This window comes from Thermobia domestica, chromosome 1 (assembly GCF_964235325.1).
Source record: "Thermobia domestica chromosome 1, izTheDome1.hap1.1, whole genome shotgun sequence".
In the NCBI taxonomy this organism is placed as follows: Eukaryota; Metazoa; Arthropoda; class Insecta; order Zygentoma; family Lepismatidae; genus Thermobia; species Thermobia domestica.
In genome coordinates, this window is record NC_137454.1 from 264,516,934 (window position 1) to 264,536,095 (window position 19,162).

Below are 19,162 nucleotides of genomic sequence, written 5' to 3' on the forward strand. Positions count from 1 at the left end.
TAACAAGCAGAAGCAAAGTTACCTTGACGCACCAAGCCTAAATCATCAACGTTGTTTACCAAGCTGGGGTCTTCTTGGGACCGCAAGTATTATTTTAATTTCTCAACTTATTTTTTTGCACTCTTTTAACGAACGTATCATTGATCTAATTATATTGCAGATATCCCAAAAGGAAGCAGGGCACATATAAAAATGGAGAATAAATTGGTTCTTATAGTTGTAGCAGTATCACCAAATATCACCCTCTAAGGTCCCTTGAGGACCCCGCTTGGTGCGTTAACGGTTATAAGGGATTGAAATTTTTACTTTCTTCAAACCGTGTTATTTCGAGAAAGTGTTTAGAGAATCACATGCACAGTTTTCAATTTACATGAAGATCATAATGTAGTTTACAGTAATTTGATATCTCAAATTGTTTCGATATGAAAAACATTGTTAAAAATTAGTATACTGTTTAAAATGATGTAGTTGTAGAAAATTGCGTTAAAAATTTAGTTTTCGCCTGCTTTCACAACAATACAACAATAGTTTTTGGTTGTTGTAATTAAAAGTTTACGCAATTATGTAATTTTAAGCAGTGTTGTACACATTAACAATGACAATGATAGCTCCGGAATGGCTTGAGATATGAAATTTCTTTCTAGAGAAATAAACATGTTTATAAAGAAATGTGCTATGTGTACTGTTCATTTTACCATATTCATTAATGCAGATAAAATCACATATAACTTCCACGAAAATTACAATATAAGCAGGTTTATACCTCATTGGATTTGAAATAGAACATATTTTCAATGATGTATACACCGTGTCACCATTTTTTGTATGAGGGAATTTCTAGAGGGATTTTGTGGGAAATTCCCTCCAAAAGGTAGTTTATAAGATTTTTTTTGGTCTTAACTTGCTATTTGTATATAGTGATACAGAAACAGAAACTGCACTAAAACATAATTTTATGTCTACTTAGTAAATAATATAAAAGAAGTGAGTGGTATCTTCTTAATAAATGAACACTTACTTACCTCAACTAAAATGTTTTAGTTGTCGACTTTCTTCTGTGTTTGGCTTCTGGAACATCTCTTTTGAGTGTCCAATAGTAATCAGCTAGCATTTGTGAACTCCACTGTCCCTGGTATCTCTTCTCCATGGAGGAAATGTTCTGATGAAAACGTTTCCCATGCTCATCACTAACAGCACCAAGGTTTTCGGGAAAGAAATCGAGGTGGGAGTCTAGAAAGTAAACTTTAAGGGACATGTTGCAACCCATTTCTTTGAATGATTACAGGAAATTACTCACAATTTCACGGTAATTTGGGGCTTTCTGGTTTCCTAAAAAATTCTCTGTTAAACATTTAAATGAACACCAAGCTGCTTTCTCAACCGGAGTTAAGAGATCCTCAAATTTTTGGTCACGAATCAAACATCTTATCTGGGGGCCTACAAAAATCCCTTAATTGATTTTAGCGTCACTAACCCGAGGAAAATTTTCCTTGAGGTAGCAGAATCCTGCATTACTTTTGTACATTGCCTTAACAAAGTTTTTGAAGAGCCCCAACTTTATCTGAAGAGGATGTAGAACTATCTTATTAGGGCTCACCAGTGAAGAATAAACAACATTCTTCTGTCCAGGAGTTAATACACGCTTTGGCCATTCCTTCTTGATGTACTGTTCCGCTTTGTTCCTGCTGTCCCATTTGCCGAGGAAACAACAATAACCAAGCTGCAAACCCATTAACAAAGAAATAACTTTTAAATCACAGCAAACGGTCCACTTGTATTTCTCATACCGAATTCTTCCTAACACTATTTTGATGTTTACATAGGTTTCCTTCACATTAGTTGCATAAGTCAAAGGCAATGAAGGAAATTTGTTGCCATTGTGCAAAAGGACAGCCTTCAAACTAGTTTTGGAAGAATCAATAAACAATCTCCACTCTGTACTTATATGTGCATGTCCGAGTGTATCCATCACAGCACAGACATTATTACAATACACTAAATTAATTTCTTGAGAATAGTAGTTTTGAAACTCTGTATGACGGTTTCGAAAAATACACACTTTAGTGTCACGATGGAGCAGATTTCAGCCTTTAAGTCTAGAAGCAAGAAGTTCTGCCTGTGTCTTGGAGAGTTGTAAATCCCGTATGAAGTCGTTTAGTTCACTCTGAGTTATCAGATGGGGATCCAATGTAGATGTGCTTTCTACATAAGTAGGATCATCTTCTTCATTTGGAATTCAGTAGTTGCCTCAAGTACGTACGTAATCCTCATTTACCATAAGATGAGCACATAGGCGCAAATCTGTCTTCAACATTGGGGGGGACGGGTAAGACGTTTCCATATTATATATATATATATATATATATATATATATATATATATATATATATATATATATATATATATATATATATATATACATACAGTAGAGCGTCGATTATCCGGACGTCGGTCAACCGAACGACCGCTTAACCGAACTGTGTACTCGCTCGCACCTATTTCAACAATCAGCACACTTCTGTCGGTTTGGCACTGGCTGTCGAAGTAGCGGCAGTATCAAAGCTGTTCACAGCAACAGCTGCGCCAGCTTAGAGTTGAGGCGTGCCGCTCCGCGCAGTTTGAAGGATTGCGCGCCCCCAAGAAGAGCTTCTCACGGTGCATGCAAACAGTACAGTACTTCTTTTTGGCAAATAAACATGTACAGTTCGATTATCCGAACAAACCAGTTTTCCGAACACCCATATATATATATATAAGCGATGTTTAAAATATTTATGAAGTTGAAAAACAATGCTGTGAAGGATCAGGGGAGCAGAATTGTCTTCAGTGACGTATTTAGGAGGCTATCGGGCTCATTCTCCCCTCGAAATAATTTGTTAGTTTTACGCATTCCACGTACAACAATAATCCTTCTTACCATTTTCCATTTTCTTATGCTTTTTGTTCAGAAATAATACTGTATTTATCAAATTTCATTCCATGTAAGAACTGCGTCCTTAATGGTTCTTTCTGTCATCCTTTCTATTTTTCTGTTTCTTTTTCTTGACGTTACTACTTTCATTTCGCCTATCATAGTTTATCGACCGTTGTCAGTTGTGATTCAAGTTGGCCGTCATCAGAAACACCAAAACTAAGAGGAGTTGATAAGCGAAACTAGTGTTCCACACCAACATGCTCGGATATCAACATGACAGGACTTTAGTTATTATAACAAAGGAACAATTATATCCTTTAGTTATTTTTAAAAGAAGGAAATGTTAGAATTAAAGAAAATCAAAACGGGGGAATAATTAGCCCGGGAAATTAGGACGGCCAAGAGGATGCTTTCTTTTTCTTGTATGAATAGAATAAAGGGTTAGATTCACTTCTAAATTTTTGCATCATATCATATAGGATTTATCGATCTGTAATTCTTGCCATTATAACTTCAATTTATGCATAATTAAAATATATTTAATTCTCAAACTCAGGTGGGCAATTGTCCACTTCCTTCCTTGTGTTGGGTATAGCCCTCGAAAGAAAATCCTAAATACGCCATTGGTTGTTTTCAACATTGGAAGGTGGGCAGATTTGAGGTTTATTCTAGATAAGGGAGATGAAACTCATATTACGGTAGATGAATCTGATCAACTATTGTAGAGTATATTATATATTAGGTGATGTAGATGAAGTAGTAGTACATATCAGTATTACAAATCACTGCCGTGAAAGCATTCTGAAATCTGAATACATGCATATTTATAATTGGTATGTTTCTAATTAGGCATCCACAAAGATCCACGTTAAAATTGTTTTATAGTAATATAATAATATAAATGACGACTTCCCCAAAACTATGAAGAAAGAATATCAATTATGTATGACGCAACAATACTCTTTGAGCAAAATGATTATAATCTCAATAACATTACAGGAATCGTTTCAGAAATCTGACGCATGTCATACTCTTTACTTAACAGATGTAATCTTAAGATTATAGAGAAAAATATTCCAGCAATTGAATTCTTTTCTTTGCTTACGAAACATCCTCTCTCAAAAGAAAAATTTGAACACGCGGAAATACGTAGGAACAAACCATGGTTCGAACTAGCAGAGAAGAGAAAACAGGCAAAATTACGTTGGCTACAAAACCCGAATGAAATAACTACACAAAATTTCGTAGACATCAGGCAAGGAACTTCCAAAACTTTTAGAACAAAGAAACGTGATATTTTGAAAGCTAAAATTTAGGAACTTGAAGATAATAGTAAAAATAAAAACATTCGGGACATGTATAAAGGGATCAACGAATTTAAAAAAGGCTATTAACCTCGTTCTTATATATGAAAGAAAGCTGATGGAACAGTTCTCACTGATACAGATAGCATTTTAAATCGATGGAAAGATTTCTTTGACGATTTGCTGAACACGCAGCCAAAAATTAATGTGCGTGGAGAAAGGAACATACACACCGCAGAACCATATGTTCCAGAACCCAATCGAATAGAAGTAAAAATCGCTATAAAGAAATTAAAGAAACACAAATCTCCGGGTGTAAACGAAATTCCGGCTGAGTTAATTTTAGCTGGAGGCGAAAAATTGTGGAACAAGGTACACAAACTCATTCTCCTTATCTACAACAAGGAAGAATTGCCACAAGAGTGGAAAGAATCAATCATTGTACGAATCCACAAGAAAGGCGACAAAACCGACTTATCGAGGCATCTCTCTTCTGTCAACATCCTATAAAATCCTTTCAAACATTCTATTAGCAAGATTGACCCCATACGCAGATGAAATTTTTGGAGATTATTAGTGTGGATTTAGACGAAATCGATCAACTATCGACCAAATATTTACCATTCGCCAAATACTCGAAAACAAGCGGGAATACAGTAGTCCGGTACATCAACTATTTATTGATTTTAGAAAGGCTTATAACTCGGTTAGGAGAGAAACATTGTATAACGTTCTTTCAGCATTTGGAATACCGAAAAAGCTAACTAGATCAATTAAGGCATGTTTAAATGAATCTCAAAGTAAAGTCCGGGTAGGAAAATTTTTGGCCACGAGCTTTCACGTTAAGAATGGCCTGAAACAAGAAGATGCGTTGTCGCCATTATTATTCAACTTTGTCCTGGAATACGCTATAAGGAAAATCAAAGATAGCAACCAGGGCCTAGAGCTGAACGGTGTTCACCAGGTTATGCGTACGCTGATTATGTAAATTTAGTAGGGGATGATAGGAGAAAAATAGAAAGAAATGCAGAGGTCTTATTAGATGCGCTTGCATGGACATGGGTTTAGAAGTAAATGCAGAGAAAACTAAATACATGGAAGTGCGTCGGGACCATAATACGGCAAATTATGTATGTGTTAAAATATTAAATAATACTTTTGATAAAGTGGATACTTTCAAATATTAGGATCAATATTAACAGACGAAAATCATATTCACGAAGAAATTAAATGTCGACTAAAAACAGGGAATTCGTGTTATTATTCAGTTCAAAACCTCTTGTTGTCGCGAATTCTGTCGAGGGATTTGAAGCTTAAAATGTATAAAACGATAATCATACCTGTTGTTCTGTATGGTTTCGAAACATGGTCGCTTACTGAGTGCAGAGCATAGACTGAAAGTATTTGAGAACAAGATCCCGAGAGAAATATTCGGACCAAGAGGAACGGGAATGGGGAATGGTGGAAACTTCATAACGACGAACTACGTAAATTATACGGCTTACCAAACCTGTAAGACCAATCGGAAAACGACTATTAAGAAGACCTAGGCGCAGATGGGAAGACAATATTAAGATGGATCTCGCAGAGATAGGAATACAAAGTAGAAACTGGATCCAGTTGGCTAAGAATAGAAGTCAGTGGAGAGCTTTTGTGAACGCGGCATTGAACCTCCGGGTTCCATAGGCTATAGAGTTAGTTAGCTTACGAAGCATGAGTAGATGCCTAGGCTGATACTACAAATAGATTAAATGCGCATTTACTGAAAAGATGGGTTCTATTGACATTGGATAGTCTATATACTCTTCGTGTGCTAGGGCCTAGGGGAAAGGAGGAGATAAGATTTCATATCAGGTTACGTCACGCACAGTCGCACGCCTTCATTTTCATTAAAAATGGAAAAGCCAAGAGAAACAAATTTCATCTCACATTCCTTTGTGGCAGTCGGACACAACTCATCACAGTTATCTGCAAAAAGCACGTTTCAAATCGGATTATTGGAAGAGCCTCCAGTTCCAATGTTGGGGGGGACATGTCTCCCCATTTCCCCGGAATTTGTGCCCGTACCTACAGCTGAGACAACTTTCCAGCATGAGGAAAGGGGCATATCCTCCTCTGGCATTTATTGCAATTTGTCCCCAAATAGTTGAAGTGGAATTAATACATATTGATGAGACTACTAAACTCACTACAGCACGAAGTTCAGTTTGAAATACTACAGAATACGATTCTTTAAAAAAAAATAATGGAAAAGCCAAGAGAAATCAATTTCATCTTACATTCCTTTGGGGCAGTCGGACACAAATCATGACACTTATCCGAAAAAGCACTTTTTAAATCAGATTATTGGGGGGGACAGTCCCCCCCAGGTCCAAGATTGGGGGGGACATGTCCCCCTCGTCCCCCCGGGATTTGCGCCAGTGGATGAGCAGAAGATGCTGGTACAGGTAATTCTGTACTGTGTGGAACTGGCCTAATTGCTGATGCCTAATTAGGATACTGTACTGTGTGCTCAGATCTACTGGTTATTCCTTTTATCTGTGTCATACAAAAATACCAGTCTGAAGAATGATCTTTTGGTTCCCTCCGGATCATCGGTACTGCGAAGTTCATTTTTCGTTCACCATTTGCCCATCCAGTCAGATGTTTCACGCAAGTACAACAAATGTTGTGAGGAGCCCAATTTTTATCTTGGTCTTCTACACAGCAACCAAAATATGACTGATAACACTTCCTCACAAGTGGAGTAAAACATTGACGTTGCGATTTAAATGCCAGCTCCCCACATACATAACAGAAATTGTCCGGGTGATTTACACACTTCCTCGGCATCCTGTATCCTGTAAGGTATCACACACACATACACACACGCATCTACACTCCATCAATCATGAAGCAGCACAAACGTAATCTAACTCAGTGCATCACCACACAACACAATCTATTCGAACTCCACAATGCACAAGCACTTCAACTTACACGCGGCCACATCTAAAACACGTCCAGCTTGTACCGTCACTCAAAGCTACTAACAGTCATCAGGCTACGTGAGTCATCAATTTTTTTATGCATTATTGCCAGATCAAAATATTAAAAAGTGACTTATTTTCCACAGAAAGCATACGTGTATTTGTGCTTGTATTTGAGTATCCATCTATGTGCCGACAATAATACGTAAACGTTTGGTTTTTGTGTTCGGTAAAAGTATTGCATAATATATTCTTTAGTACCTATAAATAGACACAATAGTTTATATCTCTAGACACGAATAATGCGATTCACATGAAATAAACATTATTTGTTAAGTAGACATAAAGCTATGTTTTAGTGCAGTTCCTGTTTCTGTATCACTATATATACAAATAGCAAGTTGAGACAAAAAATCTTATAAACTACTTTTTGAAGGGACTTTCCAACAAAATCCCTCTAGAAATTCCCTCATACAAAAATGGCGACATGGTGTACACATCATTGAAAATATGTTTTATTGGAAGTCCACCGTGCTTATATTATAATTTTCGTGGAAATTATATGTGATTTTATCTGCACTAATGGATATGGCAAAATGAACAGTACACATAGCATGTTTTTTATATAAATATGTTTATTTCTCTAGAAAGAAGAATGCGATCCTTATGAAACTTAAAGGGCTTAGTAAGTATAAATCAAACTAACATACAATACAATTTGTGTGTTTATATACCTAAGGGTACCCGAGCTACAGGTACAAAAATTGTAAAAAAAAAAAAAAAAAAAAAAAAAAAGTAAATTTGAGGGGAAATTTCCCGAAAATCCCTCTGTCACGGGGAAACTGAGGGTGATGGAGAAAACCTGATTGCAGATGCGAATTCTACGCAAAAAGTTCTATTAGAATCAGGTATTTTCATTTCTGTGCCAAAATCCTGTTGAGTAGTGTTATCAATCTCTTGAAACTTTCCTCTACTTTTCAGGCGCATGAGGTTGACTGTACATCGTTTCAAGTTGGAAAAGATCACCTCAAACTTCATAACAAAGCAAACGTGTAAGAGTAAAAGGTTAATTCAAATAAAATATGACATGTAAATAGACAAAAGTGCGTTGCGTTTATGTATATACTCCGCATCGCCATCCAGCGCGGGAATGTGTCATCGATCTTAGGCACATTACATCCTGGTAAAGAAGTGGACGAGATTTTTCTCTATAACACACAATAAGACGGAAGTAGAGACATCCTAGGAGGCTGACAACCACTTTGACCATGTTCATGAAGAATGTTTTGAATCCAGTTTGGATAAATATAAATTCTTGGAAGTCATGGCTAATACCGGTAAATTTGGGAGTGGTAGCAACATTATCTACAGATTTTACTTTGTTGCTCAAAATCGTTAAAGACCCGAAAGATATTGTTGTCAAGCTGTTCGATGTTTATTTTGGAACAAATATGCTATAACTAATGTTGAAAAATAGTGATGAGCAAATGCAAGACCAAGACCAAGACCCGGGTGGTCTTGGTCTTGGTCTTGGTCTTGCACATGCGGTCTTGGTCTTGGTCTTGCAGTGGAACCCTCGGTCTTGGTCTTGGTCTTGGTCTTGCACACCTAGTCTTGGTCTTGGTCTTGTTCTTGCACACCCAGTCTTGGTCTTGCTTGCAAGAGTCTTGCAAGTTTTGCTTTTAAGAAATCTATGATTTTCATAAGTAAATTTTACTCTGGATATAAGGGATAATAAATCCTACATTGTGTCAATAGTGAGGGAAATACAATGTATGTTTCTAAATGTAATATAGGGCCTATTTTTCCTTCGTGTAAGTGTGATGATACTGTACAACATAGGCGATGACCTTTACTTTTTTTTTTCAATGGGTGATCACGCTTCACTACTTATAAGATAAATCACAACATTTCGTAATATTTTTATGTTTTAACAGATCCAATACTCCACTGGTTCCCAAACTGGGGAGGCTATCCCTGACAGTGAGACGCATTAAAGAAAACCAAGACGGCACAAATTACTGAAATACCATAAATTGCAAAATTATTTTTACACTCTAACGGCGTCAGATTTTTTTTCTTTCCTTCCACGATTAGCTCATCTTTGTATTGAACAATCTCCCAATTAAATATTGAAATTTTGTTTTACTGATTCTAATATGTACTGTATGGGGCAGAAATAAGAACATACGCAAAAACGATGAAACAGTTAGACTTTCGAAATGTGGGCATGGAGAGAAAAGGAGAGAATCAGCTGGGTTGAACGGAAAACGAATGCGAAGGTTTTAGAAATAGTAGCAGTAGGGGAGAAAAGAAAAATTTTAGATGTAATGAAGAGGAGGACATTGGCTGAGGAGGAACTGTATTATGAGGGACGTGCTAGAGGGAGGGGGCGAAGGAGATCGTAGTTGAAGAAAGATATTAAGACAGAAAATTGCTACGTTAAGACAAAGAGACTAGCTGAGAACCACAGTCATCAAAGCTTCTCAGCTGCAGCAAGTGACCTGCCAATAATGGCAGAATAGCTATTATTATGACGATGATGATAAGTTTTGCAATATTGGCCAAAAAAGAGAGAACAAATTAAAATAATAATAATTAAACCTCTTAATATTTTAGAATATGAAATGAAATTAAATTTGTGAGTTTTACGTCCTACGATTATGCCGGCTAGGCTAAAGGAGACAGTGATGATGAAAAATGAATGAAAATGGTGGAAAGAAGAAAGTGGTAGGAAACGGGAGAACCACGAGGAAACCCACGCACATGGTGTAGTCCACCACAAAGTTCACTTGGCGGGGGCTGGGATCGAACGCGGGACACCAAACACCAGAGTTGAACGCTCTACCACTGAGCCACCGCGGCCCCAATATTTTAGAATAATTTGAGTGAAAACTGAAAACGACTCAACTATCTATCTTATATATATATATATATATATATATATATATATATATATATATATATATATATATATATATATATATATATATATATATATATACTCAATTTATATAAATACTTTTGACCTACATTAGAAATACATAACAACGGCATCAAACTTCAAGTTATTTGAAATAAGTACGAAATCACTCTCAGTTGTGAATATAGATTATTTATTGTTGTATAATGTTATATCGTTGAATCCTAGATATGCCGTATACTTAAGGGGGCTATAAGTTATATTGATAAACAATTATTCAACGTATAAGCATCCACCTATGAAATCAAACTTGCGGTCACATGCGCTAAGTTTTTGTCAATGTCATGAAAATGTTATTTCAATATTAATTTTATAAGTACACATTAAAAATTTCCAACGGATGCTTGAACCTCAGAACCAAGGCCATATCCATGTAGTCGGCACCTATGGTGTACGGAATTGTCGATGTTCATTGCTACATTTCCCGTTAGTTTTGGAAGAAGAACACCATTCATATGTTTTTGAAATGAAATTAAATATCTACTTTAACGTCTCACGATTATAACACTGAAGCTAAGGGAAACAGTGATGATGAGAAATGGTGGAATGAAGAAAGTACGAGGAAACGGGGAAACCCACGCACAGGGTGTTTGTTCACCAAAAAAGCTGACATAGCGCAAGCTGCGATCGAACCAGGGCCCCATGTACCAGAGGTGAACGCTCTGCCACTGACCTACCGTGTCTATATAACATGCTCTAGTTTATTTTTGCTTATCCACTTCTTATGGACACAACTATTCTTCATATGATCTCCCAAAATCCAATCATGGGTCGTCGTGAATGATCAAATGATGACCAAAGTAAATCAGACACTGAAGTTATTATAGCTTGTAACAATTCATAGAATTATGCTGTCGGACGTCTCGTGAACAACCGATTTCCGGCGGTATTTTTACTGGAGCCAAGAAGTTCACGTGAAAGATGTAATGATTTTTCTTCTTCCTTTTTACATTCTATAAAAAATTCAAGTAGTGTTGGTACTTGTGCAAGACTCTTGCGCAAGAGTCTTGGTCTTGGTCTTGGTCTTGCAGGTATGGTCTTGGTCTTGGTCTTGGTCTTGCATCCCTTGGTCTTGGTCTTGGTCTTGCATCGGGATTCCTGGTCTTGGTCTTGGTCTTGGTCTTGGTCTTGCATGCAAGACTCTTGCAAAAACTGCAAGACCAAGACTCTTGCGCTCATCACTATTGAAAAATATATTTATCATTAGTTTGAATAATATATTTGGAATTCTTTATTTTTCTATCTCTGAAGTGAAATGTTTTTACTTGTATATATATATATATATATATATATATATATATATATATATATATATATATATATATATATATATATATATATATATATATATATATATATATATAAACTCGTGCTCATAAATATATATAGGGTGAGTCAAAAATCTTTGGACACCTGCAAAAGTTTGAAAATCGGCGGGAAAAGTAAAAAGTGATGATGGAAACCGAGGTTTGATGAGGGGCCGCAACTTTTGGAGTGTATGTCATTCATGGCCGCCATCTTGAAATCCGCTATTTTGGATTCAAGTCAATTTTTTAAATGGGAAGGGAGTGTATGACACATCAAATAACACTAGCTTAAGCATAGGAATTTAGTGGTGTAATTTGTTCTTTTTTTCCTATCTTGTACAGTTTAGAAGTTATTATTGTTCAAAGGTGGGAAATTACCTTGATACTGACCCAGTTCTCTCTTTGTTCCAGGTGATCTAAAATGGGTCTGACACGTGAACAGAAGATCGAAATCATACTTATATCAGGGCAACGCAGCTACCGAACAATATCAGCTGACTACAACAGACAGCACCCAGACAGAGAACCGGTATCGCACAGCACGGTGGCTCACGTGATCACCAAATTCCGGGAGACGGGCTCTGTTCAAGATAGGGCACGTAGTGGGCGACCAAAGACTGCCACCAATGAGGAAACTGCAACGGTGGTTGTTGCGTCGTTTGTGAAAAGTCCTAAACGAAGTACCCGTCGTGTGTCCCTAGCATGTTCAATAAGCCAATATTCCGTTGTCCGGATATTACATGCCAATCAGTGCCATCGTTACAAGCTGCACATGCAACATAAACTGAACGAGGATGACCCTGATCGCCGGTTGGAGTTCTGCATGTGAGCTACTGAACACCACGAACTGGATCCTGCGTTTGCCAAGGGCATACTGTTTAGCGACGAGGCGTATTTCATTTTGAACGGGGAGGTTAATCGACATAATTGTCGATACTGGTGTGACGCAAATCCGAACTGGGTTGACCCGATTCGAGAACATAGTCCATCGAAGGTGATGGTGTGGTGTGGCATATGGGACACCCGCATCATTGGGCCATTCTTCATTTACAACACCTTAACTGCACTACAGTATCTGATGCTGCTGCAGGACCTTTGTTCCCTGCCACACTGAACGCTGACGACATTTTCCCATCTTATTTTCAGCACGATGGAGCCCCTCCACACTATGGACTTGGTGTCCGTGAATGGTTGGATGAACAACTGCCAGGGAAGTGGATTGGTCGCCGTGGTCCCGTGGAGTGGCCGCCCAGATCCCCTGACTTAACGCCCCTTGATTTTTATCTATGGGGACATCTTAAGCAGATAGTGTATGCTGAGACAATCCGTGATTTGAGACACCTGTAGGAACGCATTCAACAAGCCTGTGACCAAATTTCAGGAGACATTATCCTTCGTGTGCAGAGTGGCTGCGGCGACTATAGTTGTGCATTGCACGGGATGGACAACACGTAGAACATGTGTTGTAGCATTCAGTATCAAGGTAATTTCCCACCTTAGAGCCACCTGCTGTCCGATACCGGTTCTCTGTCTGGGTGCTGTTTGTTGTAGTCAGCTGATATTGTTCGGTAGCTGCGTTCCCCTGATATAAGGATGATTTCGATCTTCTGTTCACGTATCAGATCCATTTTAATCACCTGGAACAAAGAGAGAACTGGGTCAGTATCAAGGTAATTTCCCACTTTTGAACATTAATAACTTCTAAACTGTACAAGATAGAAAAGAACAAATTACACCACTAAATTCCTATGCTTAAGCTAGTGTTATTTGATGTGTCATACACTCCCTTCCCATTTAAAAAATTGACTTGAATCCAAAATAGCGGATTTCAAGATGGCGGCCATGAATGACATACACTCCAAAAGTTGCGGCCCCTCATCAAACCTCGGTTTCCATCATCACTTTTTACTTTTCCCGCCGATTTTCAAACGTATGGAGGTGTCCAAGGACTTTTGACTCACCCGATATATATATATATATATATATATATATATATATAGACAGCAGTAGCGTAGCCAGGATTGTTGTTTGGGGGACTTAGTGTTTTATAATATATATATATATATATATATATATATATATATATATATATATATACCGGGTGCGTCATTTATAATGTCAAACCTTGATGACGGAGAAACCAAAAGAGAGATAGAAGCGAAACTTTGCACGAAGCAACTATACAAAGGGCCACATTGGTAGACCTATTATTTGAAATCACCGGATGAACAGTGTTGCCAACCCGAAATAAAGTTATGATTATTTAAATGGAACGACCTAAATTGTATTTCATAACTGAATTCAACATTAAAAAGGAAGACGAAAGATAGGGCACCCGCAGATCAGTGTTGCAAACTTCTCGAGAAATAACGTTAAATATGTGTCACATTTAAACGCCTTTTGCATACACAGGGAGTGAGGTACACACTAGTTTTGCACAATAATTTAAATATTGGCCAGAACGGTTTAAACTGACACCAAATTTAGATGGGTCCGTTAAACAGTGTTGACATAACAGAAAAGACAAAAGTCGAGCTTGGATATGGTGCAATACCAACACGTTACAACAGCGTTACCAACTTCTACAGCGCAAAATTCTCAGCTTTTACAAAATTCCAAATATCTCGGTAAGTACTTGACTTATCGACTTCAAATAAACGTGAGAATGCTTCTTATGACATACCAAATTGTCCTATTAATTTTAAACCGTAATGTACTTATGGCCTTTTTCGAGTTATTGCATCATATCCAAACTCAACAACTTTTGTTTTTTCTGTTATGACAACACTGTTTAACGGACCCATCTAAACTTGGTGTCAATTTAAACCGTTCTGGCCGATATTTAAATTATTTTGCAAAACTAGTTTGTATCTCACTCCCTGTGTGTGCAAAAGGCGTTTAAATGTGACACATATTTAACGTTATTTCTCGAGAAGTTTGCAACATTGACCTGCGGGTGGCATATCTTTCGTCTTCCTTGTTAGTGCTGAATTCAATTATGAAATACAATTTATGTCGTTCCATTTAAAAATCGTAACTTTATTTTGGGTTGGCAAAACTGTTCATCCGGGGATGTCAAATAATAGGTCTACCAATGTGGCCCTTTGTATAGTTGCTTCGTGCAAAGTTTCGCTTCTCTCTCTCTTTTGGTTTCTCCGTCATCAAGGTTTGACATTATAAATGACGCACCCGGTATATATGCGTTTCCTGCGTCAGAATGTTTAGTTTTTAATAATAATAATAATAATAATATATCTTTTTCTTAAGTGCTGACTTCTAGATATTTCTTCGTTGCTTCTCAATTGCTGTTTTTCACACCACTACTATTATTTTTTCGTTCTAGCTGTTTTTCTAAACCGTTTTGCGAGTCTTCCTCTGAATTAATATTTTGTTTAGATTTTTCTCCGTTGTTTTTTGATTTCTTCGCACATTTTCCCACCGAAATTAACACAATTGCTTTTTTCCTCTTTAACCACTTTTGTAAAACGTTTTGTGACATTTTGCAATTGCAAAGGAAATTCTTATTTCGACACCCTGAACTCGAATAACTTAAGCAAATCTTCTGAATTGCTCGAATTGATCAAACATCAGAGATTTCTGTGAGATAGTCACATGCTACAAGTTTTTACTATTGTTTTCCACCCTCTCCTGTTAACATTTTTTCCTCAAATATTTTTCATTTGAATGAGACCAAAACATCAAAGGAAAATCTCTATTTTTACCCCTCCTTTCTTTCATTCAGCTTGTCTACAAACTGTTTAGTGACATGTTTTGTTCTGAAATAGAGTACGTTGAAGGCCATTGCTGTTTCTTGGGACAAAAAATTACAAACATCAAAGCACCAAAGTAAATTATCGGAACCCTTTGAGGGGGCTCGGCCCCCCTGGGCCCATCCCTTCCCTACGCCACTGATAGGCAGGGACGTAATGGACGGTATACGCGGATATATGGCGTATACCCACCTCTAATTTTTGGAAACAATCGTATAGCCACCTAAAATTTAGGAAGTGCGCGGGTATACGTTACATTCAATCCATAGTATACTCTCTTCATTGGAACAAACAACAACAGCTTTTCATGTACTGTATTTCAAAGAGAAAAATCGCACTAAACGCCTGGTTGTCAGGCTGTTGTAAATTCTAAATGTCTAAATTCTTTTAACATGTTTGCGTTTTCGGAGTGTAGGATTCGAGTTTCCGAGAATCACTTCTATCATAGAAAACAGCATCTGAACCTGCAGTGGTTTTTCCTCATGATGTCAGATGTGCTGTTCCTACCTTCTGAAAGCTGACCTCTGGTATTACTATATAAAGACAAACTGTTTCCAAATGTTTTTCTTCGAAACTCTTTTGTTTCTAAAGATCATTGAGAGATAGAGTTGAGGATGAGGACTAGGGCCTATGTTCATGTAGTGACATTGAAATTTTTCTGTTTTGACACAGTTTTCACGCCTTCTTTGATCCAAATTCAAAGTCTGCAAATGGGATACAATTTGAGCGAGACAATATGGGATGGAACCAGCTCCTTTCTAATCGCTGAAGAAGGTTCTGAGAAAATGTGGACTTTACTTTAGTTCAAGGCTTCAGATGAAATTAAATGAATGTATTTGCGCCAAGAAATCGTTGACCTCCACAAAAATAACAAAACATATGTCCTACCATCGGTCTAGTTTGAAGCATTCGCCGTCGTTCCCAGTACCATCAACTACAACAGCGAACCTTGGATTAGTACTGTTTATTTGTATCCGCAATTGACATCCAAGAAAGCGGCAATTTATTTCTATAAATACTCAGCAACTACTACTGTAGTAGCAGTTTTTCCGCAACTTACGGGCAAAACAAGGTAGGAGTAAAAACATTTTCTTTGTTGTTTCGGTTTCATTCAGATAAAAAATATTTGAAGAAAATTTATTAACAGGAGAGGTAGAAAACGAAAGTCAGGATAGACTTGTAGCGTATGTGCATGTCACAGCAATCTTTGATTATTTCAGTAAAGCCGTCTCTTATATAAAAGGAAAACATGGAGAAATAACAAAGAAAAATCCAAAGAACAGGTTAATTTGCCAGCTAATACTTCAGAGGAAGACGTAAGTATACTTATTTATTTATTTCCTATAACGTATCTAGGAAGCCGACAGATACGGATCTTTATCTCAAAGCAAGCAGCTTCCATCACAAGACATAACGTCTTACAGTGCTAAACACCTGGAAATACAGAGCAGTGTCCGTAAATGACCAGGAAGCTTACAAGAGGAATTCAACCATCTTCGTTTGACGCTAAAAGAGAATGGCTACAGTCTTACATATATCATCATGGCCATAAAAAAAGGCCGTTACTTCCCAACACAAAGCGATATATAAAAGTTAAGAGTGAAGATTATTTCTCTCCTACCGTATTGCCTTTTATTGGCCGCATCTCTTGCAAACCCAGCAGAATACTTGCCTCGCCAGACATGGTATAAGAGTTATTCATAAACCTCCAGCCAAGATCAGATCATTACTCAAATGAGTAAAAGACGACCTTCACTTGCGCACTCCTGATGAATATCCTATACCATATGAATGTGGCAGATCACACTTAGGACAAACTGGACGTACAATAGAACAACGATGCAAAGAACACAGAATTAATTTTACAAATACCACCACAGTAGTCAAGTGTAGCAATTTTTGGGACAGAAAAAAAAGCCATAGCTATCTCACGTGAAAGGAACAGTCTCAATAGAGACAATGGGTTTCAACTCAGTCCTATCTGGTCGGCCCTTTTCAGGAATAAAAAAGACATTCAACAAAGCCATTTCCCGTAGCCACAACAATAGCTAATCAGAAACAAGCATTCTTAAGCCAACCAGAAGTCAGCATTTCCCTCAGCCAATCACAAGCACCCATTCATAGCTGCGCCCCTAAATAGTCACCATATATACATGTCCACATCTCCGGTCTCATCCTGGGAGAACGCTTCGTGAACAGAGAGCGTGAAGAAGAGGTCGTTGAGGGAAGCTCTCTAACTATCACACAAAGAAGTGTAGGTGGAGAAGCAGTGCCTTGCCTCCCCCTAAAGAAGATTGTGTTCAGTGTGCATGCGGTCTGAGCTCCTCACTCGCTACAAAGAAGATACATAAAGAAGAGAGAAAATATCAAGCCTTGCCTCCTCGGCGAATAGTGCGACGTTTATGAGTGTCTCCCAATCCCACTGGTCACTCCCCACGGAACAGGAAGATCGCTCTGACTTGCAGACCCCTGGATAGCTAAGATTCGCACTGGCATCCTGTGTGAACAGCCTTTGACGACAGTTGCGGGGTAAGAGCGTTTGTTTCTATTCCCTTGGGATTTCCAGTGCCCAGCTCACTGCCACAAACACACCTTATACTACGCACACATCCGGCCCTTGACATGCTCACAACACAAGAAACGATGGTGCGGAGGAGTCACAGAAAGATAGAGAAGAAAGAAGCAGTTAAACCAACAACACACCCAGACAATGTAGTCCTTCCATAAAGAAGAATACATCTGCCACTAAACCAGAACCTCCCTCACAAATGCCTTTAAACACAAACCAACCCGTAAGTTCAGAGAAGAATACGATCACCACCGAAACAGAAACACCTGCATTACAAGAGAAGAACACTCCCCCTAACACAGATGAAACACCAGAAAAGCCTAAATACCATTATATCTTTAAAAATTGTGTAACTCACTTGTATGAAAACGATGCTTTCTATGATTTCATTAAATTACGCATATCAAAACCAAATCTGCGCTCCTTACGCGGACGACCCACACGAAATGGGGAAGGTTTCCACCTCATCTTTGACACGACAGAAGCACACGAAGAGTTCAAATATAAGTTTAAACCAGATGACTTCGGGCCGAAGTCTAAATACACACTGGTGTCTAACGAAGAAGAGGTTGAAATAGCAGATGGAAAGCGGGCCCCTCCCTCAAAGTCCGCTCTGGAAAGCACAAACAGCACACTTTCACCTGTGTGGTCAAAGGAGTAGACGTGAAGCTCACCAAAGAAGAGATAGAACAAGAACTAATAAATAGTAACATTGATTTTACTAATGTAACACGTATGCAGAACGCTTCAGGCCCTCTCCTCAGAATTTTCTCCCAAAACCCTGAAGAAATAACCAGACTCATCGAAGACGGGGTCAACATCCACGACAAGAGCCACAAAGTTGAAGCCAGCAGAACCACAGGAAGACCGAATCCGTGCATCAATTGCTATATGTACGACCACAACTCTCAAGCCTGTAACCGTTCTCGCGTCTGCTTCCGCTGCGGGGAGAACCACGAGACATGTGACAAACCCATAAACAGGTGATTCTGTGCCACCTGCAAGAAGAAAGGGCACTCAACAGGTGGTAGTGACTGTCCCTTAAGACCATGCCACAACACAAACAGACAAGCCATCCCGAACATACTTAACAGAGAAGAGTTTCCACCGCTGACTGCATCCGGCCCTTGTAAATTCCACACACAACCAGTCCAGAGCAGAAGAAGAAAAAGAAGAGCAACTCCAGTTACAAAACACTAACATAGATAGCAAAATCAATGAAGCCATTTGGCAAGAATATTTCGGTTTAGTTTAATGTTGCCCACGAGAAGAGAACTTTCTCATCTTGTTTCTAAAACAAACAAAATAACATGAGAATTAACATTTTACCTTCGAGACGGGATAAG

General features: G+C 38.1%; 1 protein-coding gene across 6 annotated transcripts in view; it reads right to left on the reverse strand.

The window, feature by feature from the left end:
• Nucleotides 1-19,162, reverse strand: part of LOC145660824 (DNA polymerase beta-like) — a 550,409-nt gene that overhangs the window by 248,132 nt on the left and 283,115 nt on the right. The gene's annotated exons all lie outside the window — the stretch shown is intronic.